At 43.5% G+C, this 27,521-nt stretch overlaps 1 long non-coding RNA gene across 1 annotated transcript; it reads left to right on the top strand.

The window, feature by feature from the left end:
- Positions 1 to 4,114: 4,114 nt before the first annotated feature.
- Positions 4,115 to 10,450, top strand: LOC134929101 (uncharacterized). The gene is made up of 4 exons (XR_010178285.1): positions 4,115 to 4,153; positions 6,780 to 7,157; positions 9,835 to 9,943; positions 10,032 to 10,450. It is a non-coding gene; the product is annotated as an uncharacterized LOC134929101 (long non-coding RNA).
- Positions 10,451 to 27,521: the final 17,071 nt, after the last annotated feature.

The raw sequence follows: 27,521 nt of genomic DNA, 5'->3' as shown, positions 1-27,521 counted from the left end.
ATTCCCCCTCCTTTGCCTATATCGTAGGCAGATGTATAGGCTTGAATGGCCTTTTGCTGCTCCTCCATCCTCTGAAGCATATAGACTGTTGAATTCCACCTCGTTACCACCTCTTGCTTCAGCTGATGGCGGGGCAGGTTCAGGAGTGTTTGCTGCTCCTCCAGTCTTCGGCATGCGGTGGCTGAATGCCGAAAGTGGCCCGCAATTCTTCTGGCCACTGATAGTATCTCTTGTACGCCCCTGTCGTTTTATAAATAATTCGGCACCACCAAATTCAATGTATGTGCAAAACATGGGACGTGCTGGAATTTGCCCAATTGTAATGCACGCACAATATTAGTGGCATTGTCCGATTTCACAAATCCCCAGGAGAGTCCAATTGGGGTAAGCCAATCTGCGATGATGTTCCTCAGTTTCCGTAAGAGGTTGTCAGCTGTGTGCCTCTTATGGAAAGCGGTGATACAAAGCGTAGCCTGCCTAGGAACGAGTTGGCGTTTGTGTGATGCTGCTACTGGTGCCGCCGCTGCTGTTCTTGCTGCGGCAGGCAATACATCTACCCAGTGGGCTGTCAAAGTCATATAGTCCTGAGTCTGCCCTGCTCCACTTGTCCACATGTCCGTGGTTAAGTGGACAGTGGGTACAACTGCATTTTTTAGGACACCGGTGAGTCTTTTTCTGACGTCTGTGTACATTCTCGGTATCGCCTGCCTAGAGAAGTGGAACCTAGATGGTATTTGGTGCCGGGGACACACTACCTCAAGAAATTTTCTAATTGCCTGTGAACTAACGGCGGATACCGGATGCACATCTAACACCAACACAGCTGCCAAGGCCTGAGTTATCCGCTTTGCAACAGGATGACTGCTGTGATATTTCATCTTCCTCGCAAAGGACTGTTAGACAGTCAATTGCTTACTGGAAATAGTACAAGTGGTCTTCCGACTTCCCCTCTGGGATGATGATCAACTCCCAGCAGCAACAACAGCAGCGCCAGCAGTAACAACAGCAGCAGTAGGCGTTCCACTCAAGGATCTATCAGAGGAATCCTAGTCAGGAGAGGACTCGTCAGACTTGTCAGTGACATGGCCTGCAGGACTATTGGCGTTCCTGTCTAAGGGGGAAATTGACATTGAGGGAGTTGGTGGTGTGGTTTGCAGGAGCTTGGGTACAAGAGGAAGAAGGGATTTAGTTGTCAGTGGACTGCTTCCGCTGTCACCCAAAGTTTTTGAACCTGTCAATGACTTCTGATGAATGCGCTCCAGGTGACGTTTAAGGGAGGATGTTCCTAGGTGGTTAACGTCCTTACCCCTACTTATTACAGCATAACAAAGGCAACACACGGCTTGACACCTGTTGTCCGCATTTCTGTTAAAATAATTCCACACCGAAGAGGTGATTTTTTGGGTAATTTGACCAGGCATGTGAATGGCCATATTCATCCCACAGACAACAGGTGTCTCCCCGGGTGCCTGACTTAAACAAACCTCCTCACCATCAGATTCCTCCTTGTCAATTTCCTCCTCAGCGCCAGCAACACTCATATCCTCATCCTGATGTACTTCAACAGTGACATCTTCAATTTCAATATCAGGAACTGGACTGTGGGTGCTCCTTCCAGCACTTGCAGGGGGGCATGCAAATGGTGGAATGCACCACCTCTCCCCGTCCAGTGTTGGGAAGGTCAGGCATCGCAACCGACCCAATTGGACTCTCCTTGGGGATTTGTGATTTAGAAGAACGCATCGTTCTTTGCTGTGCTTTTACCAGCTTAAGTCTTTTCATTTTTCTAGCGGGAGGATGAGTGCTTCCATCCTCATGTGAAGCTGAACCACTAGCCATGAACATAGGCCAGGGCCTCAGCCGTTCCTTGCCACTCCGTGTCGTAAATGGCATATTGGCAAGTTTACGCCTCTCCTCAGACGCTTTTAATTTAGGTTTTTGGGTAATTTTACTGAACTTTTGTTTTTTTGGATTTTACATGCTCTCTACTATAACAATGGGCATCGGCCTTGGCAGACGACGTTGATGGCATTTCATCGTCTCGGCCATGACTAGTGGCAGCAGCTTCAGCACGAGGTGGAAGTGGATCTTGATCTTTCCCTATTTTACCCTCCACATTTTTGTTCTCCATCTTTTAATGTGTGGAATTATATGCCAGTAATATATCAATAACAATGGCCTACTGTACCGTACTGCTATATATATATATATATATATATATATATATATATATATATATATACTGGTGGTCAGCAAAATTCTGCACTGTCCTCCTACTATATGCTGCGCACAACTACAATGCAGCACAGATAGGGATAGTATGCTTGACGATACAGAGGTAGAGCAATGGACTACTGTACCATACTGCTATATATATACTGGTGGTCAGCAAAATTCTGCACTGTCCTACTACTATATACTGCACAAAACTACAATGCAGCACAGATATGGATAGTATACTTGACGACACAGAGGTAGAGCAATGGACAACTGTACCGTACTGCTATATATATATATATATATATATATATATATGTACTGGTGGTCAGCAAAATTCTGCACTGTCCTCCTACTATATACTGCGCACAATTACAATGCAGCACAGATATGGATAGTATACTTGACGACAAGGAGGTAGAGCAATGGACTACTGTACCGTACTGCTATTTATATATATATATATATATATACTGGTGGTCAGCAAAATTCTGCACTGTCCTCCTACTATATACTGCGCACAACTACAATGCAGCACAGATATGGATAGTATACTTGATGACACAGAGGTAGAGCGATGGACTACTGTACCGTACTGATATATATATATATATATATAAACGATTATCCTTCCCAACCTGTGGCTCAGGTATTATGCGGCGAAGGAAAGCAGGCGATAAAGAACTCCCCTGCTTTAAAAATACTACATTGATGCCGAGCTACAAAAGGGGTCCCAACATCAGGGACATTTTGGTTAAAACCAATATTGTCCCCCATGACCCCTTCAAAACCTCAACCACCCAGATGAAAAAACCAGGCTGCTACAAATGTGCATCTTGCACTACTTGTAAATATTTGGAAACCGGCCAGGAATTCTCTAATCCACATACAGGCCAAAAATTCAAAATTCGTCACGTGCTTACATGCACCACATCTTTTATTGTATACATCATCATTTGCCCATGCGGCATGTTATATGTTGGACAAACCATCAGGAACTTGCGTGACAGAATGGCACTTCATCGATCGGCCATAAAAGCATCCTTGGAAGGCAAACAAATTGACCAACCAGTGGCTCGCCATTTTAAATCATGCGGCCATCCCCTGTCCAGCCTCTGATACAAAATCATCGATCATATCCCGGTTCCAACAAGAGGAGGTGATAGACAGCGGGCCCTATCCAAATGTGAATCGAAATGGATCTTCCTCCTGGATGCACTATCACCCAAGGGCCTTAATGAAAAATTCACTTGGAACATATTCCTATCATAAGGGACATACTACTAGGTTTTTCCAAAACAAGTTCTATTAGACAATAGCAATCATGTTGCTGTTCTCTCATGCTCATTGCTGTTGATTACTATATACTATATATATATTCACCTGTTTCGTCCCTTCCCTCTCCCTCTCTCTCCCCCCCCCTTTTTTCCCCCCCACCCCTACCCCCATACCTTCCCTTTCACCCCCCCCCCCCCTCCCCCCCCCCCCAGTTGCCCTACTCCACCTGGAGATAGACGCCAGCCAGGGCACAGTGCCCAAGTTAAATTCAGATAATTAGCTTGCTTTATATATATGTGATATACAGCTATAATAAGCTTACATATTCATGCATTTTGTGTCTTTATTAATATTTGCATGTGTGCACTTTATTTGCTTCACAGCTCTTTGAACAGTGTCCTTTAAACATTTTAACCTTTTCCAGCACACTATATTGTTTCCACGGTCACCAGCTTTTATAATAGCCTTACTGCATGAACTGCACATGCCCTATCACTTTGTTTACATTCACTGACAGGCTTTCTCGGTGCCTGCTGATTCACGGACACGTTGCTAAGCAACACACACGTCATCAGAGAGCCGCTCATGTGACTCACCCGGAAGTCCTGATCACAGACGCCGGGAACTCCTTTTCTCTCTCCTGCACGCTATTTAACAGGTGAGTGCATTTGGGTTTAGTTTGGTTCGTTTTTTGTTTCTTTCACAGCACCAGGGTCACTTACCTGATGAAAAGGCTGCTATGCCTTGAAACGTCGTAGTAAGATACCTGTACCACTGTTTTTCATTTTTGTCACTATGCTTTGAATACAAGTTGTCACACAAGTCCTTGGAGTGCCGCCTGCTTTCCTTCGCCGCATAATACCTGAGCCACAGGTTGGGAAGGATAATCGTTTATATGATCATTTGGAGGGCACCCAGGCATTTTTTCCATTTATCAGAGTGCCGGATGTCTCTGTCTGTATATATATATATATATATATATACTGGTGGTCAGCAAAATTCTGCACTGTCCTCCTACTATATACTGTGCACAACTACAATGCAGCACAGATATGGATAGTATACTTGATGACACAGAGGTAGAGCAATGGACTACTGTACCATACTGCTATATATATATATATATATATATATATATATATACATACTGGTGGTAAGCAAAATTCTGCACTGTCCTCATACTATATACTGTGCACAACTACAATGCAGCACAGATATGGATAGTATACTTGACGATACAGAGGTAGAGCAATGGACTACTGTACCGTACTGCTATATATATATATATATATATATATATATATATACTGGTGGTCAGCAAAATTCTGCACTGTCCTCCTACTATATACTGCGCACAACTACAATGCCGCACAGATATGGATAGTATACTTGACAACACAGAGGTAGAGCAATGGACTACTGTACCGTACTGCTATATATATATATATATATATATATACAGGGCTTAAAGTGGTCCTGGGGAGGTGGTGGAACTCACCAACCATCGCCATCTTACCCCCCATGTCCTCCATCCCCCTTCCCCGTGTGCTAGGTGGGGAGCTACCCTGAAATGGTGTCTTGCCACTGCCGGATTTGCAACCAACTAGGGTTGGTGTGTAGAACACATATGAGAAACATTGCACTTAATATCTTGAAAAAATTTAGTTATATAGGTACTGAAATACACACTAGCAACACAAATAATTTCAGCGTAAGAACATGGGCAAGTATTTACTAAAAATCCGAGTTTGGCCGATTTGTGATTTTTTTTCGAAGTCCCAATCCGGGAATTCACTAAGCACCAATATCGGCAGTGTCTGGTCTATTCGTAATGGTTTGACTGACAACGTTCCGAAATACGAATGAATAGACCATCGGTCAAATGCGGCTGTTATTTCATAGAATACGGGAATTCACTATTCATTCGTATTTGGGTGTTAGTCTCTGAGTGCTCAAATGCGGTCGTATTTTTTTGCGATTCGTAAAAAAAAGCGGCAAAAAAATAGACATGCTTTTTTCAGTCGTGTTTACATGTGTTGCAAATAAAAAATCACTCACACCTGAATTAGGATGCCTATAAAAGGATGTTAGGCCCATTTCAATACACCTACACTCAGAAATGGCAGCAGGACTGTGGGCCAGTGATCTTTTGTGTGCTAAGGGATTCCTCAGACTCAGACATCAGCCTGTAAGTAACCAGGGCCAAGAAACTGAACATGGTCAGCAGGTTGTACAGGTTCCGCGGAGGCTGCGCAGGCCTCGTTTTTTTAGGGGGCGTTTAAACTTGAACGCATTGTCCGATGATAAGGTCATACAGATGTTCCGTGTAAATCGTAACAACATTTTCCGTCTGTATGACCTTGTCAAACTGGGCCTAGACCCTGAGACAGCACGCTCTCGCCCTGTCTCAGGCCTGCACAAACTCCTGGCTGTGTTGCACTTTATGGCTACTGGCAGCTTTCAGGCTGTGTCTGGGGATGTCATAGGAATCTCACAGCCCTCATTTTCCAGAATCTTAACACAGGTGATGTATACCTAACGACCTCTTCTGTTTTGTGTTTGTTTTAATTTCTTGGTGGCCAGTTCTGTCCTAAAATCTCATGTTTATTGTTCTTGAAAATATACACACAGGTGTTGGCTGTTTTGCAGCCCCACATCGAGGCCTCAATCTGCTTCCCTACCCAGGAGTCTCAGTGGCATGCCGTCAGGGTAGATTTCTATGAGCTGGCTGGCATGCCCAATGTGCTTGGAGCCATAGATTGCACACACACATTCAGCTGAGACCACCTAGGGGCAGGCAGCACATATATACAAACCGCCATTTCGAACACTCCACAAATGTGCAGGTGGTTTGTGATGCAAATCTCAAAATAATGAGTGTTGTTGCTGGTTACCCTGGGGGCTGCCATGACTCCTTCATCCTCAGTCAGTCATCCCTCTTTGATAAGTTTGAGGACGGACAAATGCTAGATGGATGGCTGCTGGGTATGTAATTTGATATGTGTAGGCCTGCATATACTTTGTCCAAATACAGGGGCAGATGTATTAACCTGTAGAAGGCATAAGGAAGTGAGAAACCAGTGATCTGTGCAAGGTGATAAAGGCACCAGCCAATCTGCTCCAATATGTAAATGAACATTTAGGAACAGATTGTCTGCTGCCTTAATTACCTTGCACATATCACTGGTTTTTCACTTCCTTATGACTTCTACAGGTTAATACATCTGCCCCACAATGTGTTGCTGTATCTTAACATGAATCACGTTACTATATCTGTCTTTTAGGTGATGGAGGATATGGCTGTTTCTCTTGGCTTCTAACTCCATTGTCCCGACCTGATACCCCTGCTGAATACAATTACAATCATGCACATAAGTCCACGCGGAATGTGATAGAAAGATGTTTTGGTGTGCTGAAATCTAGGTTTCGGTGTCTGGATAAGTCTGGTGGCCTTTTGTTGTATAGTCCCTCCAAGGTGACTCAAATTGTATTCTGCTGCTGCTTTCTTCATAACATGTGTTTGCAACAACATCTGCCACATGTTGAGGAGGAGGAGGAAGAAAGCAGCCAGCAAGCATAGGAATAAGAGACATCTGGTGATACTTGGAGTACTGATGTAGGGAGGCAGGTTAGGCAAGAGATCATCAATCGCTATTTCTAAGGTAAGTTTGGTTTGCTTATTTCATTTGTTGTGTAATCATAAATAGATGTTTTGCCTTTTTTTTCCAAAAACCATTACTCAGAATGTGTCTGTCTCCTTGACACATACAAACATACCCTCGCTTTATGAAAAACAAATGTTGCATGTGTATTGTGTGTATTTTTATTCTCAAAACAACAGATTATGAGTGGCATGCTTTAAATCTGGATAAGTGATCGTAAACTTGCAGTGCTAATTTCTTACAAGCCCACATCATCCATTTAGTATTTCACTTTATCATTGTGTGTAACGTCCTAATGCACAGGTTCACAAACTCGGCCCTCAGGACCACACACAGTGCATGTTTTTCACGTAACCCAGTAGAAGCACAGGTGTATGAATTACTCACAGACATATGTTAAAAGGTTCACAGGTGGAGCTAATTATGTCACTTGTGATTCTGTGAGGAGACCTGCAAAACATGCACTGTGTGGGTTCCTAAGGGCCGAGTTTGAGAACCTGTGTTCCCAAAAAACACTCCTCAACATATAATATGTTAGCCTTGAGAAATACATGTGTCCCTATGTGTGATGCACCATCATATTTAAGACACACAAACTTACAGTAATCAGGAATAATTTATTTCCTAATGTTTGATGCTGTAAACTTGATGATGTGTAAGTAAATACACAGTTTGCCACACATATACATTATTATACACATTTTTTGTTTTTTGTTGTAAAAGTACATATTTGTTTGTTTCAGCATCATGTGTAAAAACATTCTTACTAATTTTTAACACACACAAACATGTCCCAACAATACTGAAATTCATTTGGATAATGTTTTTCAAACAAAACAAAGCCAACATATTACAAGCTTTTTACGCAACTCTATTGTGTTCTTCTTGTAATGTTGTATAGATAAGAAAGCTAAGATATGTATCAATAACATTGTAATTTGGATTGTCTGCAGGAAAAGAGAATGATTGGAATCTAGAAAGAGTAATGAATAGAAAAAAATCAAGTGGTCAGTTTACTTCCTGCTAAAGACATTCTGCCTGGCTGGCAATTATTGTTTCTGCAGGAAAAGAGAATGATTGGAATCTAGTAAGAGTAATGATTAGAAAAAAATCAAGTGGTCAGTTTACTTCCTGCTAAAGACATTCTGCCTGGCTGGTAATTATTGTTTCTGCAGGAAAAGAGAATGATTGGAATCTAGTAAGAGTAATGATTAGAAAAAAAATCAAGTGGTCAGTTTACTTCCTGCTAAAGACATTCTGCCTGGCTGGCAATTATTGTTTCTGCAGGAAAAGAGAATGATTGGAATCTAGAAAGAGTAATGATTAGAAAAAAATCAAGTGGTCAGTTTACTTCCTGCTAACATGTATGTGTGGCTCCATCAACATTTCCCTTCTCCAATACCAAAAAAAATGGTAATGAATAAATGTGCGTACAAATTTTATGTTTTTGTTTGTACCACTTATAATTAATGATGTTGAAAAAAGTGTCAAGGAGCTAAGTGTTATATTTTTTTAGCAAAAAAAAAACCACTTGCTAACTATTTTGAGTTACTTATCACAAATGTCTAACTTGTTTTTTTTTTCACGTTTTTTTGGTGGCTGCATGTCCTGCCCTTTGCCTTTAGCACTGTCATGTTGTCGTGCTCTGGTGGAGCGTCTTGGTGGTGATGAGACTGGCGTGATATTTGGAGTAGTCGTACCAGAACTGCTGCTTGTTTGCTGTCGGTGCATGCATCTGAGTGTTTCATTCAGGTTAGTGAGGGTGGCATTGAGTTCACGTGTAGCAGCATTTTGATTGTCTACTATTCGGAATAAACTTTCATTAATCTTTTGATTGTTTTGAAAAATGCTCATATAACTTTGCTGTTGTCTGTGCTGTTCTTCCATTATGCGCTGTAAGTTGCCCATGACCTGTGTAATGTCTGTACGCATGAGTTCCATGGTATTGCCTATTCTGGTTGTTTGTTAATTTTGTCTACTCAGATTTCTTGATATTCTTCTGAAGTGAGATGGTAGGCTTGCAAACATTTGTGTCTGCTTACGCAGGCAATCTTCATTAGTGGCCTGCTGTCTAGCCCAAATAGTCCAAAACACCTGATCAGGGCCTTGTGTTCCTGGTGTTGTTGGGCTGTGTTGTGGTGGTGGTGTGCTTTGCTGTGGTGATGTACTCACAGGTGCTGGGGGGCTAATTCCTTGCATTAATGGCTGCATTTATAAGATGTTTGTCTCCTCTATGTCACTGTGTTGGTGTTGTTGCGGAGGGATGCTGTTCCCAGGACTCGAAGCTGAAAAGTTAAACAAATCTCCGTTAGCTATCTATATGTTTGTGAAATGTAAACAAATCACTACACATGGAACACATGTCATTCACTGTTGCTTTCAACTATTCTGGCTAGCAACATCATCACTCATAGCTTAAATACATACATATGCCTGTTTGAGGCAAATGTGTCTGGTTACTTAATTGTGAAAGCAAACACTTTAGTTTTATTGTAGCTCACACATACTCCACCATAAAAAAACATTGGAATACATAATGTGTTACCTTATAGCTTTGTTCAAACAAACATAGTAATGTTTTTATATGTATTTTGCAATGTTACCTCAAGCACACATGTGAAATTTGGAAAAACAACCTTACTTTTTGCAAACAAACCAACATGCTTTTTTGTTGCAGCATCTTACACACAATATCATACTGTATGGCTCAAGTGGACATACATATCTTTACTGGATGTGGACAAGGCCATTTAGCTTGGATTCCATTTCAGCTTTTACTTACTGCGGTAAGTATTTTAGTTTTTTAAGTGTTTTGACTTAATGCGGTTATGAATGATTTTGATTATGTTCTGACATTTTACACATTTTTTTCAGTTTGATACTCACAATCAAGAGGAGGGGAGTGTGGATGACGTCTTGGAGGTGTGTTCAACATTTGGAGTGGGGGTACAGAACTTACGGACGATAATCTTCGTGGCGGGGTAGCCTGCTGTGTTTGTGCCGGGACATACGACCTTGCTTTCTTTTCGGCCACAGGTTTTTTGTGGTGATGTCTTACAGAAGTGCCACTTCTGCTGCTCCATACTTCTTTTGATGGACCTTTTAATGAAAGTGCAATTTTGTTATGGCCATTCCTTTACAAGCATACCCTATACTACAATGGACACTTTACCTGCTTCCGCAGCGTCATCATCATCAGATGTAATAGGAGTTACGGGCCGACGAGTAGTACTGCTTTTTTCAAACACTCTATAAAATAAATGATAAAAAAAATTCATGCTATTGTGTATACATCCACCCATTATGCTTATAAACATTTATTCTTTTAGAAATGCTTGGTTTTTTTTTTAAACAAACATAAGGACCAGAAATAAAAAATAAAAAAAAACATTGACCAAAACACATATGCACTATGGCAACATCAACACAGGAAAACATGTACAGGACACTGACATAGTCCACAAGTTCAAGAAAAAAAAAACACACACAACATTTTGTATTGAAAGCAAAAATATTACAGATGCAATATATAAATTGCTCTGTGATGTGGCACTCCAAAGACACATTACCACTATATGAGCAAAAACAAAATGCAGCACTTTATATAAAAATTACACTGCAGTGTGGTGTCACGGTACAAATACAAGCAAAAAAAAATATATTGTTTTTTAAATTAAATAATTAACATTATCTAAAGATGACATTACACATGTCAGTGGTTTCCAAACCACTTTCCAGTACTCCAGCCTCTAACATGACAACCACTGTTTTTAAAACATTGCACATGGATCACTTAAATATAAAACATAGTCACAATTTAAAAAAAAAAAAACGCCCAAAAGGAAAACATTATTGCAGGACAATTCAGAGACACACCAAGTCCAAACTACACATGCAAAATATCTGTCTGAAAAACACATGACATACAATAAAGTAATAATAATATAATAATAATAATTTTATTTATATAGCGCTCTTTCTCCAATAGGACTCAAGGCGCTTAACAGATACATAGCATAATATAGTACAGAAAATAATGAAGTACATTTTCATAAAATACAGAAGCATGAAGATACTAAAAGGGACACTATGGAAATGCTTTAGTAAACAGAAAAGTCTTGAGTCTACTTTTGAAGGATTCTATAGTTGGGGCCTCTCGCACTGTGCGGGGAAGTGAGTTCCATAGAGTCGGAGCCGCATGACTAAAAGCTCGACCCCCAGATGAATTACGGTAGATTCTAGGTACTGCTAAAAGTCCTTCATCTACAGATCGCAGTAATCGAGTGGGGCAGTATGGGGTCAGAAGCTGTTTCAGGTACCTTGGGCCTTGATCATGTAATGCTTTGAAACTCAGTAAGCCAATCTTGAAGATGATTCACCATCTTACAGGCAGCCAGTGAAGGGAGTAGAGGATGGGTGTTATGTGGCTAGAACGGGGCTGGTTGGTTAAAAGCCTGGCAACTGTGTTTTGCACCAGCTGTAAGCGTTGCAATTCTTTTGCTGGTAGGCCAAGGTAGAGGGCATTACAGTAGTCTAAACGAGATGATACAAATGCATGTATGACTTTTGGCATGTCATCTGAGGGAATTAAGTGCTTGATTCTGGCTATGTTCCTCAGGTGAAAGAATGAGGATTTGATTGTGGCTGATATCTGATGTTTAAGTGTCAAGCCACCATCCAGGACAACGCCAAGATTCCGCACACGATCACTGGTCTGTAATTCTGAATCCCCCAGTGTAAGTCCAGTTGGTTGGCTATGCTGCAGTCTTGTCCTTTGATGTTGCGGTCGTATCAAGAGGACCTCTGTTTTATCCGGGTTCAGTTGTTACATTGTTACAAGATGTTACATTGGCTTTTGTATAAAACATTAACCAAAACAATGTATTTGCTGACACACACTTGAAGATGGGAGTAATATGCAACGTCACATGACACACATTTCCAAAAAAAAAAAACCATAGAATGTAAATGCAAATACACATGCTCACCATTCTTCCTGGGCCTGTCTGAATCCCGGACATGGGTTGCAGAGACAACTTCTGGAGGGATTACACTCCGCATGGGCTCCTCATACTCCAGATAACTTGCAATATAGGGCTGCCCACCACCGGTTTTCCGAGCCGACTTGGCCTCCTTGGCCATTTTGGACTTGACACGTCGCTTTATGTCATAGTACCTTTTGCGGCACGTGTCCTCCGTCCGCTTAACCAACCCCCTTACTATTGACAGCAGCAACAACTTTCGCCCACAACACCGTCTTCCTCCGTGTTGGCACCTTGGCGGACTCAGGGCCAAATAGCTGCCTCTGATACTTCATAAGCTCACGCACCAATGCCACATTTTCAGCAAAACTAAACTTTACATTCTGCCCAGTCTTAGTAGTGGTGCGTGGCTGCGGAGCACTCTGACTGTCACTATCACTTGAGGCTGCTGCAGCAACCTCACCCACCTCCTCCACCTCACTAACCTCACTAACACTCACCTCCTCCACCTGACCAACCTCCTCCCCCTCACTCACACCCTCCACCTCTGAGTCACACATAATTGTGTGTCTAAACAGTTAACACAGGAAAAAAAAAGACAAACAACACACTCCTCCACTACCACTACACAACTCACCCCCCCCCCCCCACACACACACACACACACACACACACACACACACACACACTGACAAGGGACTATAAAGAAAAATAACTTGGACTAAAAATGAGACAAAACCACAAAATACAAGACAACAAGAATGACAAGATGACTTCCAAACACAATACCACACTTAGAAATCGCTACCAACACTCCTCACCAAACCACTAAATCACCTACCTCCACAGCACAACCTACCTCCTCCTCACCACTAACTAAACCCACGAGGTGCGGACGGTTTGGGGCATATTTATATGGTTGCGCACAGACATTCCTACCATCTGAAACACAACCAATCACGAACGGGGATGAAAATCGAAACTGAAAGTGAAAATGCGGCCGCGGGAAAAAAAAAACCCTGCCGCGTTTAACTTATGGAAAAAAACAGCAAATATAACAAAAACACGTACACAAACGACAATGACGGCCGTAAATGTGCCAAAAAAAAAATGACTGGCATCGACATCGGAAAACACGACAACCATAAGGTCGACTGCTTCGTAACTTTGCTTATATGGATTAAAAAAGTTGCATGAAAATGCACCCGATACAAAACGAGTTTAAACACTACACAAACCGACTCAAACACGAATATTAGTAAATATTGCCCATGTGGTGTTAAACATCAATACACATGGAATGAATACCATGTGCACATGTAAACACACTGTTGTGTATAGGAAATTGAAAGTGAATAGCCGGGGGCCTGGGGGCCGCTTAGGCCCCCAGAAGCTGTAGGGGCTATGATAGTGAATAATACATCTAGATGCTTTTTAACATCCCTTTCACCAGCTGCGATTACAATATTAGGTCTCTTAAAAAGAAAGAAAATTGTTTTTATGCCACCCGTTTCTGGTTTTTTTATTGGATATCCAAGTCTTCGTCACTTAATGTTTTTTTTTTTGGCAACCCCTACTGTATGTATACCCTGTGTTTGGGTCTTTTCTTACCTGTTTGGTGGTTTCTTTGCATCGGAGGAGTCTCCCTGTGCAGACAATGTCTTGAGATGGTATTCAGTATACATATAGGAGATGTGTCCCGGAAGCCACCTGTTTGCATAGGAATAGTAATGTCATCTTCATATAATAAAGGTTTAACTAGATATTGTTTGGGGCAGGGTAAAGGTGAACTTCCCTGATCAAACATGCTGGAGACACCATCCTCCTACAGCTTTCCCCTGCGTTTCCCCAGAGCCATCCCTGCCTCCCTGCGTCTCTCCAGCACTATCCCTCCATGTATCTACCCCAGCGCCATCCCTGCCTCCCTGCATCTCTCCAGCACCATCCCTCCCTGTATATACCCCAGCGCCATCCCTGCCTCCCTGCATCTCTCCAGCACTATCCCTCCCTGTATATACCCCAGCACCATCCCTGCCTCCCTGCATCTCTCCAGCACTATCCCTCCCTGTATATACCCCAGCACCATCCCTGCCTCCCTGTGTCTCTCCAGCACCATCCCTCCATGTATCTACCCCAGCGTCATCCCTGCCTCCCTGTGTCTCTCCAGCACTATCCCTCCCTGTATCTACCCCAGCGCCATCCCTGCCTCCCTGTGTCTCTCCAGCACCATCCCTCCCTGTATCTACCCCAGCACCATCCCTGCCTCCCTGTGTCTCTCCAGCACCATCCCTCCCTGTATATACCCCAGCACCATCCCTGCCTCCCTGTGTCTCTCCAGCACCATCCCTCCCTGTATCTACCCCAGCACCATCCCTGCCTCCCTGCATCTCTCCAGCACTATCCCTCCCTGTATATACCCCAGCGCCATCCCTGCCTCCCTGCATCTCTCCAGCACTATCCCTCCCTGTATCTACCCCAGCGCCATCCCTACCTCCCTGTGTCTCTCCAGCCTCATCCCTCCCTGTATCTACCCAGCGCCATCCCCGCCTCCCTGCGTCTCTCCAGCACCTTCCCTCCCTCTGTCTCTTCAATGCCATCCCTCCCTGTATCTACCCAGCGCCATCCCGGCCTTCATCTCTCCAGCGCCATCCCATTAAGTACACCCCAAAGCACCCACACCCTCATTTATTAATTACACCCCAAAGCACCCACATTCCACATTCATTAATAACACCCCAGAGCACCCACACCATCATTCATTAATAAAAACCCGAGAGCACCCACACCCTCGTTCACTAATTACACCCCTAGCAATCCTCAATGACTGGTAACAACACCCCCCCAAAAAAAAAACAACAACCCAAACCTCAGAATACTTTTTTAGAGATATGTGATATAAATAGCGCCCCTCCCCCCACCACACACACACACACACACACACACACACACACACACACACACACTTCCTCCAGCATTCACCCATTGTTGCTGACCTGTGGGCTGCTGTGTGCACCTCCCACAGCCAACAACAGAGTGGGCTCAGCTGCGTGTAAGGTATGGCTGGCTGAGTACTCCTATCTGTGTGCTTGCTCCTAATCTGTGCAGCGACGGCATGCTTACCGCCTTGTAAGTCCAGCAGCATGGATCTAGCATCGACCCCAGCAGCAGCTCCTCTGCTGCTCTCTATGAGGCGTGTGCGGCGCAGCGCTGGGAACGAGGCAGACGTCCCTCAATGATGTCACTGCGTCTCATTCCCAGCCTGCCACCGGATGGGGGAGGCGGGCCATGTCACTGAAGTGCCACCCGACTCCCTCGTCTATTTAAATATGCAGCGCTGCGCATCACCAGCAGTAGCTGTTCGGGTATAAGCAGGGGAAGGTGGGCTGGTGGAGGTGGAACGGTTCCGCCTCCAGAAGGAGGTGATGGAATGCAGTTCTGCCCTGTTCTGGCCCACTTAAACCCCTGCATATATATATATATATATATATACTGGTGGTCAGCAAAATTCTGCACTGTCCTCCTACTATATACTGCGCACAACTACAATGCAGCACAGATATGGATAGTATACTTGACGACACAGAGGTAGAGCAATGGACTACTGTACTGTACTGCTATATATATATATATATATATATATATATATATATATACTGGTGGTCAGAAAATTTCTGCACTGTCCTCCTACTATATACTGCGCACAACTACAATGCAGCACAGATATGGATAGTATACTTGATGACACAGAGGTAGAGCAATGGACTACTGTACCGTAACTGCTATATATATATATATATATATATATATATATGTGTGTGTATATATATATATATATATATATACTGGTGGTCAGCAAAATTCTGCACTGTCCTCCTACTATATACTGCGCACAACTACAATGCAGCACAGATATGGATAGTATACTTGATGACACAAAGGTAGAGCAATGGACTACTGTACCGTACTGCTATATATATATACTGGTGGTCAGCAAAATTCTGCACTGTTCTCCTACTATATACTGCGCACAACTACAATGCAGCACAGATATGGAGCGTTTTCATTGTCAGCTATTTATTTAAAATTAACTAATGCAATCTTATGACTGCATGAGATGTTAAACTTCAAATTATGGTGTCATGAAAGAGTGGCTAAAACAACCCTAGCCCCCTAACAGATCCCACTCTATAAAAACTGAAGCAAACCATCTAAAACACCAAAGGTATCCACTCAACCTTCTTCTTGACTACCCACCCGTAAAGGTGATGAGGCTGCCCCCATAAAGGCGGTCCAGCAGATCAGATATAGTGCAGGTTAGATACAGTGCAGGTTAGACACCAGTCAACGAAGGTAAGTGCACCTAAAATCAACCATCAATCGAACTCCAAGCAATTTCCTAATCCAAAAACAGGTAAATTGCCGTTCTTTCCCACCAAAAGCGAGGTTCTGCTTAAAGAAACCACGCTCCGCCACCATACCTCTAACCCAAAGAACACCCAACCGAAAACAGATCCTCAATGAATAGACACAATCCGTCTCTAGCTAAGTGAACCCCGTCTGGTTTAAATAAGTAAAAATATTGAAATTTAATTCTTTGGTGCCAAACCACTGCACCTCCACTACCTAACACAAATTTGGCTACCGATGAATTGACTTTCATCCTGGCCACATCAATTTCTATACAATTGATCACTCCTTGCCAACATAAACGGGGCACCATACAAGACCACACCACTCTACAAAATGGCCAAGCCTTCATAATCTCCTCCAAATCCCGTATCATCGATGACCGCAGATCCACAGCCTTCCTTTTACCCAGATCATTCCCACCTAAGTGAATGACCAAAATCCTAGGCAAACCAAAAAGTCTAACTTGCTCAAGAAGTTTGGCCTTCAGCTCCTGCCAAAGCATACCCCTCACTCCTATCCATCTCACATCTGCCGACCTTGGAAAACATGGAGCCTCACCCGAGGCCATAAACTTAGCCGCCCAAAAAATATATGAGTGACCAATCACCCAAATGTCAAACCTATTATCCCGCAAATCTATAAGGAGGGAAAAGCAAAAATGTAATTTATATCAACCAATTAAACCATAATGGGAATTAAACTGCTAGTAAATTGAGAATCTGCCAAAAAGAAAATATTAATAAGGAATAGAAATTTCCTTTTTGACAAGCTTCAAGCCAATCAAAGCAACATAAAGATACAGGAGGATCAGACAAATTAATAAAAATGGGGGGACGGGGGTGTTAGGGGGGACGGACGGATAAGGCTCACACAGATGAACTCAGCTGGAAGTGAAACTTAAAAACCTGCTGAGGGACTTTTAATTAGAATCTAATTAGCCGAATTGGATATTAAATAGCCAGATTCAGTCCATCAGTCCAGGTAAAAAAATGTCAAAGAACTCCAGAACCCCACTGCCAACAGTGACGAGTAGCTAGCCATCCAAGTAGGGAGGACAGGGAAGACAAAACAAGACCACAATGACGTAAAATACCACTGAACAACCGAACTGTTAATATTAAACAACAACACACTTACTCAACAATCGTCCGAATGTAACGCTTGTAACTAGCCGACTTCCATCGGCACAAAGCCAAAATTTCAGCCACCGAAAACCCTGCGGATGCTGCAGAAGTGGCGGCCCCGATTCTAAACGAATGCGATCCGAAGTCACGAGGGGACAGGCCCAAACCGGACAGGCAGCGCCGCATCATCCAATTAAATTGATAACTTGTCAAAGGCAGCCCATCATAATGCAGAAGCCAAGAACCCTCCAACGAGGGCCTCACCTCCACGTAACGATTAGCAAATGTCACTGGACAACATCTCCTATTAACCGATGGCACCAAAGTGACCCATCGGCCCTTACCCAACTGGTCCGTTTTAGAGCGACGCAGCCTGCACAGCAAAGACCAATCCCCCACGATAACATCTAAGCGCAGCATAATGGAATCTGCCCGTTTGGAAGCTGCAACCAACTCAGACACCCTAAATGCCCCATAAAATGCCATGGAAAAAGCTAATTCAAATAAGAGTGTTTCAAAGCTCGAAACCGCCACTTCCGCAACTGCCCCAATTATTGAAGGAAGAAGGGACACATAAAATAGGACGCCTCCTATCATGCGGATCTGAACGCGCCCATCCCTTCAGAGCCTTCGATAAAAGGAAATTCTTTGAAAAATCTGGAAAACCCTTTAACTTTGAGAAAAAGGATATCCCAGCTAGATACCGAGATACCACAGCTCTCGATCTACCTGTTACAAAGAGCTGCCAGACAAAAGAAAGAAGCAACCGTTAACCCCTCTTACCTCTAGGACCTTGGGCACGGAAAAATCTTCCCACTCCTTCCATGCCTGACGGTACGCCTTGAGAGTGGCCGGGGCAAGACATAGTTCAGCTAGCCCCTCCAATCCGACTCGATGACATGCCAAACATAAGAAAGGCAGGGCACACCAACTGCATCAGCCTCTGGGGCTAATAATCGGAATCTATCCCATTGCCTTCTCGATAAAGCATCTGCAAAACCGTTATCGACCCCGGGAACATGCTGAGCTCGGAACAAAACATTGCATCGCATGCAAGTCAGCACCAGCTGCGCCAACACTCGCAGCACCCACAATGCCTTAGCCCTTTGATTATTGAAAGCATGCACAACTCCCAAATTATTGCATCGGAAGAGGATACTGCGATTATTAAGCCGCTTGCCCCAGACCTCCAAGGCAACCATGATGGGAAAAAGCTCCAGTAATAACAGGTCATTGGTCAGACCATTCCTTGACCAAGCTTCAGGCCAAGACGCAACGCACCAGGCACCACGCAGGTAACATCCGAATCCTGATGAGCTTGCCGCAGCTGTGAATAGCTGCAACTCGATGCTGTTAACGAGTGGGGCCATCCAGATCCGAACACCATTAAAATCCGCTAAAAACGAAACCCAAACTGAAAGGTCTCTTGTACACGGGCACCCGCAGCAGCGCCACCAGAAGCCCCAGAGCCCAGACACTGGGAGCTCAAGCCACAGGGGGCTGCCACAACGGGACCCGCTGAGTCCAGGTACATGGCAGGGGTCTGGGGCAAACGCTGCGGTCGGGACATGGTGGCCAAATGCTACAAGCAATTAAGTCCACACAGCAAAAATCCTAAACTCACTACCTAAAACTCCTAAAATACTGGTAGATATTAAACTTTGGGGAGAGCAATGGAAAAAACTTTAAAATAGAGCACTGGGACAGCACTTACCCAAACAAGATTAAAACAAAAGAGGCTGATCCAACCCCCTCACCAGACTCAAAACACTACTAACCACCCCCACCCACTTCTCCTATTGGACACAAAGCCCCAACCCATAATGTCTCCCACAGGCCTGCCCCCAGCCTATAAGGTTTAACCGACTCCTTTCCTATTCTGTCATTACGTTTTCTAAACCTGCAAAAATCCAATGCTGGGAAAATTATGTTTTGCTGCGATTTGGAATCCAAACAAGGTGGGAAAACCCGAGCTGCCATTCGGATTCCCTTGCATCCCAGAAGGTCGGGGGCCTTGGTTCCTAGAGAACTGAGTCCACTCATATCTAATAAAAACAATACTACTTTTAGCTCATATGAATCCCCGGGCGCCAGGTCGCCATGGTGACTAAGCTCTTAGTAATGGTGACCAGTTTTGCAAAAGGCATGTACTATTGAAAATAAAGTAATTGTAAAAAAAATTAAATTACAAAGTGGACTATTGCCAGTTACAGGAGAGGTTCTGATTAGAGATGAGTGGGTTCGGTTCTCCGAGAACTGAACCCCCCGAACTCCACGTGTTTTACACGGGTCCGAGCCAGGCTCTGTTGTTCCCGCCTGACTCAGAAAACCCTAACGAGGCAAAACGTCATCATCCCGCTGTCGGATTCTCGCAAGATTCGGATTCCATATAAAGAGCGGCGCGTCGCCGCCATTTTCACTCGTGCATTGTAGAGGGTGCAGAGAGGACGTGGCAAATCTCAATATCAGTGCTCAGTATCTGTGCTTATTGCTGCTCAGTAATACTAGTACAGTGTCTCTCTTGTGCTGCATCTTGCTGCTGTAGGGTGCTTTGGTAGTGGTGTATCGTTCATCATCATTCCAGTCACAGTGGTATCCGGGGGGTGACAATTCCAGAGTACTTTTGTGCTGCTCAGTAATACTAGTACAGTGTCTTGTGCTGCATTGTGCTGCTCAGTGTCAGTTCTCCGTAGTATCATCAGTGCTCAGTATCATCAGTGCTCAGTATCAGTGCTCAGTAGCATCAGTGCTCAGTATCAGTGCTCAGTATCATCAGTGCTCAGAATCAGTGCCAAGTATCATCAGTGCTCAGTATCAGTGCTCAGTATCATAAGTGCTCAGTATCATCAGTGCTCAGTATCAGTGCTCAGTATCATCAGTGCTCAGTATCATCAGTGCTCAGTATCAGTGCTCGGTATCATCAGTGCTCAGTATCATCAGTGCTCAGTATCATCAGTGCTCAGTATAATCAGGGCTCAGTATAATCAGTGCTCAGTATCAGTGTTCGGTATCATCAGTGCTCAGTATCAGTGCTCAGTATCATCAGTGCTCAGTATCATCAGTGTTCAGTATAATCAAGGCTCAGTATAATCAGTGCTCAGTATCATCAGTGCTCAGTATAATCAGTGCTCAGTGTCTTTTGGTGCTTAGTAATACTACATTACTAATACTAGTACAGTGTCTTGTGCTGCATCTTGCAGCTGTAGGGTGCTGTGGTAGTGTCCTGTCACTGTGCATAGGTCATCATCATTCCAGTCACAGTGGTATCTGGTATCTATCTAGTGGTGTCTAATTCCAGACATTACTGCCGTCTAATTCCAGATATATTACTGGCATATAATTCCACACATTAAAAAATGGTGAACAAAAATTTGCAGGGTAAAATAGGGAAAGATCAAGATCCACTTCCACTTAGTGCTAAAGCTGCTGCCACTAGTCATGGCAGAAATTATGAAATGCCATCAACGTCGTCTGCCAAGGCCAATGCCCAATGTCATAGTAGAGAGCATATAAAATCCAAAAAGCAAAAGTTCAGTAAAATGACCCAAAAATCTAAATTAAAATCGTCTGAGGAGAAGCGTAAACTTGCCAATATGCCATTTACGACACGGAGTGGCATGGAATGCCTAAGGCCCTCTCCTAAGTTCCTCATGACTAGTGGTTCAGCTTCACATGACGATGGAAGCACTCATCCTCCCGCTAGAAAAATTAAAATAGTTAAGCTGGCAAAAGCACAGCAATGAACTGTGCATTCGTCTAAATCACAAATCCCCAAGGAGAGTCCAATTGTGTCGGTTGCGATGCCTGACCTTCCCAACACTAGACGGGAAGAGGTGGCTCCTTCCACCATTTGCACGCCCCCTGGAAGTGCTGGAAGGAGCACCCACAGTCAAGTTCCTGATATTGAAATTGAAGATGTCACTGTTGAAGTACACCAGGATGAGGATATGGGTGTTGCTGGTGCTGAGGAGGAAATTGACGAGGAGGAATCTGATGGTGAGGTGGTTTGTTTAAGTCAGGCACCCGGGGAGACAGCTGTTGTCCGTGGGATAAATAAGGCCATTGACATGCCTGGTCAAAATACAAAAAAAATCACCTCTTCGGTGTGGAATTAGTTTAACAGAAATGCGGACAACAGGTGTCAAGCTGTGTGTTGCCTTTGTCAAGCTGTAATAAGTAGGGGTAAGGAGGTTAACCACCTAGGAACATCCTCCCTTATACGTCACCTGGAGCGCATTCATCAGAAGTCATTGACAAGTTCAAAAACTTTGGGTGACAGCGGAAGTAGTCCACTGACCAGTAAATCCCTTCTTCTGTACCCAAGCTCCTGCAAACCACACCACCAACTCGCTCAATGTCAATTTCCTCTTTAGACAGGAACGTCAATAGTCCTGCAGGCCATGTCACTGGCAAGTCTGACGAGTCCTCTCCTAACTGGGATTCCTCCGATGGATCCTTGAGTGGAACACCTACTGCTGCTGTTGCTGCTGGCGCTGCTGTTGTTGCTGCTGGGAGTCAATCGTCATCCCTGAGGGGAAGTCGGTAGACCACTTGTACTACTTCCAGTAAGCAATTGACTGTCCAACAGTCCTTTGGGAGCAAGATGAAATATCCCAGCAGTCATCCTGTTGCAAAGCGGATAACTCAGGCCTTGACAACTATGTTGGTGTTAGACGTGTCCTCTGTACCAAATCCCATCTAGGTTCCACTTCTCTAGGCAGGCGATACCGAGAATGTACACAGACGTCAGAAAAAGTATCCTCAGTGTCCTAAAAAATGCAGTTGTACCCACTGTCCACTTAACCACGGACATGTGGACAAGTGGAGCAGGGCAGACTAAGTACTATATGACTGTGACAGCCCACTGCGTATGAAAAAAATCCCCCGGGACGACCAATAATTACAGGAACCAATAGTGTAACGTCTAATCTCTCTGCAATGGTAGATTGTTTTTTACAGACTTTGGTAGTAACTACCAGTGCTTATTTGAAAGATACAGCAGATATACTGAGGAAACTAGAAGCGATACCTTGGGAAACGAATAGCACTTTAATAAGTGCGGACGTAAGCACTTTATACACAATCATTGATTGGGAAAAAGGGAAAACAGTCATCGAATACTTTTTAAATAAGAGTGATTTTAAAGAAGAAACTAAGTCTTTTTTGCTAGAAGCAATTGATTTTATTCTTCGGAATAATTATTTTTATTTTGATGGATCCTATTATTTACAAATAAGGAGAAGCGCCATGGGCACAAGGTTCACCCCCAGTTATGCCAATCTCTATATGGCCTATTGGGAGAGTCTCACCATTGATCAGGAGAGGGGGCCTGGTGTGCTGGTGGCGGTTCATTGATGACATTTTTTGCATTTGGAATGGTGATGATGAATCATTGGAAGATTTTAAAGAAATTTTAAATACCAACCAGTTTAATATTGTTTTAACATATACCCAAAGTAAAGAAGAACTGGTATTCTTGGACTTAAGGGTATACATCCAAGATCAGGCCATTTGCACAAAGACGCACCGTAAACCTACGGATTCAAATGCATACCTCCATATAAACAGCGAACATCATTATAGATGGTTAAATAATATTCCTGTGGGCCAATATAAACGGCTGAAGAGAAACTGCACAGATCCAGATATTTTAAATTCACAAATGGAGGAAATGTCAAATAGGTTTCTAGAAAAAGGATATGACCCATCATTATTAGAAGTAGCAAAGAAGAGGGTCGAAAAAATAGAAAGAAAAGATCTTTTGAAAGTAAAGGAGACACAACCCTGTGGAGATAATCCCTACCAATGGGCCTTTATCACTCAGTACGGTGGCAACTACAGAAAAAATAGAAAAAATCTTTAAAAACAACTGGCGTATATTATTGGATGATCCCGTTTTGGGAAGGTATTTACCGCCCAAACCGGTATTCATTTATAAGAAAGCCAAGTCTATTAAGGACCATGTTGTACAAAGTAGTCTACAAGATAAAAACATGGTGAGATCGTGTAACAATGGGTTCCATCGGTGTGGGTCCTGTATTATGTGCCGGTCTACCACAAAAAAAGACATAGCAAGAAAAACTACAGAATTCGAATATAAGGGCAAAGTGTTTAAAATTAAAGACTTTAGCACATGCCATTCAAAAAATGTCATTTACCTGCTTGAGTGCAGGTGTGGGCATGTGTACATTGGGAAAACATCTAGACCATTGAAAACAAGAGCGGCGGAGCACGTGTATAATATTCGGAAAGGCCTTGATACTCACCCATTGGCAGAACATTTTAGGACTGTACACGGTAAATGTGAAGGCCATATTAAGAGGTATCTGGGTATACAGCAAATTAGACCTAATTGGAGAAGCAATAATGTAGAAACCAGACTAGCGAAGTGTGAGATGAAGTGGATCTACATGTTAAATACCATAAAACCAAATGGACTCAATGTCGATTTTGAGTTAAAATGGTTTTTATGATTTTTTAGTTTCCTTTTCTCAGTGTTTTGCGCCCAGTCCTAACTCCTCCCATTTTCAGTAGTTGTGTCTAGTTTTATCTTCTTAGTATTAACTTTTAAATATTCTCCCTTTATTATGTATTTTTTAAATATTCTCCTTTTATTATGTGTTTTTAAATATGCATGTTTTATTCATCATGTATTAATCTTCTGTTTATGTATATCTCTCTCTTTTTCCACCAAATATACGGACCCATTGAATGGATATACATGTGACAGCTATACACCCCATCTTGGTAATAGGGATGGACAGGTTGGGAACATAAAGTACCACCTAGTTTGGTATAGATGGGGTGTGTCTGATGATCATTAATCTGCACATGGAACAATGGATAAATGATTACAATTCTTCGTCTTGTATATGGTGGAACGCACATCAAACCGGCATTCTTTGTGGAGGAAGTGACGTCTGAACCGCAAGTACGTCACTTCCGGCGACGTATGAACCGCAAACATGTGACTTTGCAGAGTCAACACCCGGAAGTCGCGTGAGGCCGCAGTGAAGTTGCCGATGGAACGCATACAATACCCTTCAGGTTATTGATCTTGAAACGCATGCGCCTCACTTCCGGGGACGAATCCGGAAGTAACAGGAGGAACAATTTACCGGTGATTACACAGTGATTGATAATGGTATAAAAAGCAGGAACCAAGGATACTCCTCATCCATCTTTGAGAAAGGCCAATAAAGGACCGAAACGCGTTATTTGGACGAGGACAAACGAGGGGTATACTCTGGGACAGGAGACTCTGAGCTGATACGCATAGTGCGGTGGTGCTGGATTATTCAGCCTAGGACCCCAGATACCTTTATAAGCTAGCCCACCGCAGCCATGGACTATGGTGAGAGATTGTCTTCCATTTAAGAAGGACTCTAAGCACGTAAAGCACTTTATGAAGTCACCTGGTTCCCATCTACCTTACCCCAGTTTTTGCATATTTGTTTCATTGCATTTTATTGTGTTTTATCTACCCAGTCTGGGATTGTGTCTAAATAAATATTGAGATTTGTGTGTTAATTAGCACATGTTGGTTCCATTATTTAGTACTAAAAGTACTAATTAGCATCTACGATCATTGTGCACCAGGGGTCCAATATCACTTTTTTCTTGTCTATATATTGTTGGAGATTTGTGTTTATCTCCTTTGTATTGGACCTGGGCAGCATTATTTTCATTACTGCGCTCATCTGAAAGTACTGCATTTTTTCTGTACAGCCCACTGGGTAGAAATATTGCCTCCCGCAGCAATAACAGTGGCGGCACCAGTAGCAGCATCTCGCAAACACCAACTCGTTCCTAGGCAGGCTACGCTTTGTATCACCGCTTTCCATAAGAGGCACACAGCTGACAACCTCTTACGGAAACTGAGGAACATCATCGCAGATTGGCTTACCCCAATTGGACTCTCCTGGGGATTTGTGATATCGGACAATGCCACCAATATTGTGCGTGCATTACATGTGGGCAAATTCCAGCACGTCCCATGTTTTGCACATACATTGAATTTGGTGGTGCAGAATTTTTTGAAAAATGACAGGGGCGTGCAAGAGATGCTGTCGGTGGCCCGAAAAATTGCGGGCTACTTTCGGCATTCAGCCACCTCGTGCCGAAGACTGGAGCACCAGCAAACATTCATGAACATGCCCTGCCATCAGCTGAAGCAAGATGTGTTAACGAGGTGGAAGTCAACACTCTATATGCTTCAGAGGATGGAGGAGCAGCAAAAGGCCATTCAAGCCTATACATCTGCCTACGATATAGGCAAAGGAGGGGGAATGCACCTGACTCAAGTGCATTGGAGAATGATTTCCATGTTGTGCAAGGTTCTCCAACCCTTTGAACTTGCCACACGTGAAGTCAGATCAGACACTGCCAGCCAGAAGTTAGGTCATTCCCCTCATCAGGCTTTTGCAGAAGCAGCTGGAGAGATTGAAGGAGGAGGATTCCGCTAGGCATGTGGGACTTTGTGGATGGAGCCCTTCATTCGCTTAACCAGGATTCACGGGTGGTCAATCTGTTGAAATCAGAGCACTACATTTTGGCCACCGTGCTCGATCCTAGGTTTAACACCTACGTTGTATCTCTCTTTCCGGCAGACACAAGTCTGCAGATGTTCAAAGACCTGCTGGTGAGACAATTGTCAAGTCAAGCGGAACGTTACCCGCCAACAGCTCCTCCTTCATTTTCTACCACCACTAGAGCTGCCAGGAAAAGGATAACATTTCCAAAACCACCCGCTGGCGGTGATGCAGGGCAGTCAGAAGCTAGTGCTGACATCTGGTCCGGACTGAAGGATCTGCCAATGATTACTGACGTCATCTACTTTCACTGCATATGATTCTGTCACCATTGAAAGAATGGTGGAGGATTATATGAGTGACAGCATCACTGTAGGCATGTCAGACAGTCTGTACGTATACTGGCAGGAAAAAGAGGCAATTTGGAGGCCTTTGCACAAACTGGCTTTATTTTACCTAAGTTGCCCCCCCCCGTCCAGTGTGTACTTCGAAAGAGTGTTTAGTGCAGCCGGTCACCTTGTCAGCGATCGGCGTAGGAGGTTACTTCCAGAAAATGTGGAGAAGATGATGTTCATCAAAATGAATTATAAATTCCTCCGTGGAGACATTTACCAGCAATTGCCTCCAGAAAGTACACAGGGACCTGTGATGGGGGATTCCAGTGGGGACGAATTAATACTCTGTGAGGAGGAGGATGTACACAGTGAAAGGGGTGATGAATCGGACGATGAGGAGGAGGTGGACATCTTGCCTCTGTAGAGCCAGTTTGTGCAAGGAGAGATTGATTGCTTCTTTTTTGGTGGGGGCCCAAACCAACCAGTCATTTCAGCCACAGTCGTGTGGCAGACCCTGTGGCTGAAATGATGGGTTTGTTAAAGTGTGCATGTCCTGTTTATACAACATAAGGGTGGGTGGGAGGGCCCAAGGACAATTCCATCTTGCACCTCTTTTTTTATTTATCTTTGCATCATGTGCTGTTTGGGGACTATTTTTTTAAGTGCCTTCCTGTTTGACACTGCAGTGCCCCTCCTAGATGGGCCAGGTGTTTGTGCCGCCCACTTGGGTTGCTTAGCTTAGTCATCCAGTGACCTCGGTGCAAATTTTAGGACTAAAAATAATATTGTGAGGTGTGAGGTGTTCAGAATAGACTGGAAATGAGTGGAAATTATGGTTATTGAGGATAATAATACTATAGGATCCAAATTACCCCCAAATTCTATGATTTAAGCTGTTTTTGAGGTTTAAAAAAAAAAAAAAAAAAAGAATCCAAAATGCATCCGAATCCGACAAAAATCCAAAAGGGTGGTTTTGCCAAAA

This window comes from Pseudophryne corroboree, chromosome 5 (genome assembly GCF_028390025.1).
Source record: "Pseudophryne corroboree isolate aPseCor3 chromosome 5, aPseCor3.hap2, whole genome shotgun sequence".
Lineage (NCBI taxonomy): Eukaryota > Metazoa > Chordata > Amphibia > Anura > Myobatrachidae > Pseudophryne > Pseudophryne corroboree.
The sequence above is the reverse complement of the archived record's forward strand: the minus strand, read 5'-3'. Positions and strand labels throughout refer to the sequence as shown.